The sequence below is a fragment of the Emiliania huxleyi genome (assembly GCF_000372725.1).
Source record: "Emiliania huxleyi CCMP1516 unplaced genomic scaffold EMIHUscaffold_4, whole genome shotgun sequence".
Classification (NCBI taxonomy): domain Eukaryota; phylum Haptophyta; order Isochrysidales; family Noelaerhabdaceae; genus Emiliania; species Emiliania huxleyi.
In genome coordinates, this window is record NW_005198966.1 from 165,281 (window position 1) to 167,848 (window position 2,568).

The window sequence follows — 2,568 nt, forward strand, 5'->3', positions numbered from 1 at the left end:
ATTTTAATGAGGGCAATTAAGAGGGGGGGCAACACGCCATTTGTCTGAAATGACCTAAATAAAAAAGAGGTGGGCGCTGTCCCAGAAAAATTGAGAAACCGCCGGGCCAGCGTGGTGCACAGCGAGCAACCTCCCATACGTGCTTGTCTCCTCCTTTCCTCGGGCTGTTCCATCTCCTCGTCTCTTTCCCACCTAGGCGGGGCGGGGGTCGGGGGGGCGGCGGGCGCGGGGTGCGAGGTGCGGTGCTGTGCGTGCAATCGTGGTGTTTGGCGTCATGTTTTGTGTGTGCCTTCTCGCTTGTTATTAACATCGAAGTCTAGCTCATAAATAAATAAACAAAGAACTAGACAGGCGGCGACGTGGCTTGAGCTCGTAATAAAAAAAGCGGTACTGTGAGATGGGTAAAAATAAATGAAACGGTCAAACTCTGAGACGAGATGGGATTTAGGGACATGTACATGTGTCCCCGCCCGCTCCCACCTGCTCCCCCCGCTGCGCGGCAGGGCCCCTGGCCCTGCCGGCTCCTCTCATCCGTTTAATCTTTCGAGCGACTCTATTGATCCCGGTATCTGGATTCTGCCGGTCCCTGGGTCGAGCAGGGTGGCTGCCGTGGACCAGACCGCGCGCCGCCTGGCTTCGTAATACTTTACCGGTCGGGACGGCTCGCGTTTTGCGTTCTGGCAGGGCCACCCATTTGGGCTTTCCACTGCGCAGTGGAGAAGGCAGCAAAGCGCTGCGGCACGTTAGATAGCAGTCTTGAGCACAAGTCCGATCACCACCCCATGCACAAAAGGTACAATACGTAGGCCTGCCCCAAACCAATCCTCGGAGCGAGGTGCAAATTGGCCTGCAAACTGATCGGCTATCAGCAACGACCAACCTGCGAACCGCGGGCTGTTTCAGGGCCGTCTCTACCCATCAGCTGGAGACGCTACTTCAATCAAGCTCATCATGCCGTCACATACGCCATCGTTGGCGTCACCGTTATGAGGTTGTTGAAAGCGGCGCGACTCATGCATCGGAGTAGGAACGGCTTCTCACCTTCCTTTGTCTTCAGGGTGATGCGGACCTCATACCGCCCCGGATGGACGGGCTCGGACTGCAGGATGATGCCTTCGCCCCAGCCGTTGATGGAGCACCAAGCATCGTCCCGCTGCAGTTTAGCGGCCCTGAAGGAGAGTGACGTCCGGACGGCCACCTCCTCGTCGGCCAGCCGGCAGCGAGGGGAACCTGAAAGAGACCTCGCGGGCAAGGCGGCGGCGCGGGCTCGCGCGAGGGCGGGGTGAACGTCGCCGCTCGCTGCTGGCGGAATGCCCAGGGTGCCCGCTTGCATGAGCAAAGTGCCGCTGAAGGGCGGCAACGAGACTTCGACCTCCTCATTTAGCCATTGTGAAGATTTTAAAAACTCGTTGCGTCAGGTGCGTCCGTCCAACCCGAGCTGTTGCGATGGGTGTGTGTGAGGGGCAGAGGGGCGGGAGCGTGCGGGGCAGAGGCCCAACGTCGGGCGGCTTGTCGGTCGGGGTCCGGAGCATTCGAGGGGGGAACGAGGAGGGGAGAATGGGCGGTCGGCGTCGGGGTAGCAGGCTGCAGGGCGTACGGGGTAGCCGTCACTTTCCTGCCTCACAAGGGCGGGGCTGTCCCGGAAAGTGAGAGACGCCGGGCAGCGTGGCGCATTACTGAACCCTCCCATACGTGCTTGTGCTTCCTCCTTCGCTGTCTGTCCCATCTCCTCATCTCTTTCCCGCCTGGGCGGGGCGGTGGGCGGGCGCGCGGTGCGGCGTGGCGTGTGCGTGTGTGCGACTGCAACGAAGGACCGCTCGCAGAGGACCATTGGGTTTGTACTATTAACAACGAAGGCGCTCTCAAAAAAAAGAAAAACGTGGCACGGGAGATGCACTTGTGGCTCTGATCTTGCAGCTCCCTCCGCGCGCGACCGAGAGCTCTCCCTTCTCCGTCGGGACCAACCGCAGCCTTGACCATGGAGGAGGTCAAGACGCCTGGCGCCATGGAGGTGCGCACCGCCGTAGCCACCGGCTCGACTCGCGCCGTGCCGCGCGGTTGGCGGAAAGTGTGGCCGCCCGTCTCCCGTCGAGACCAACCACCCGCCAGATGCAGCACGCGCGCGAGAGAGAGGGACAGCTTGCGCATGACGCGAGTGACGCTGCAGCAGGGTAGAGGCGCGTCCTCAGTGCGCCGGCGTGAGCCCCTCCTCCGCATCGCTCCGCGCAGGAGGAGGACAAGGTGTACGTGCCTGGTTCGCCCGAGGATCTCGCGCGTTTTTTTGCAAAGGTGCCCACCACGCGCCACGCCACTCCCTCCGGCCCCGCCGCCTGCCTCCCATCGCCGCCGCTCACCGCCTCCACCGCCTCCGCCGCCTCCGCCGCCACCACCCGCCTCCCCACCTCGCCTCGCCACCTCGCGCTGTCCCCCTGCCGCCGCCGCCGCCTCCTCCTCCGCCTTCTGCTTCTGCAGCGACTCTCGCCTCCGTGGCCGAGCTACCGCCGCCGGCCTGCCGACGCCCCTCGCCTCCACCCTCGCCTCCACCCTCGCCTCCACCCTCGCCTCCAC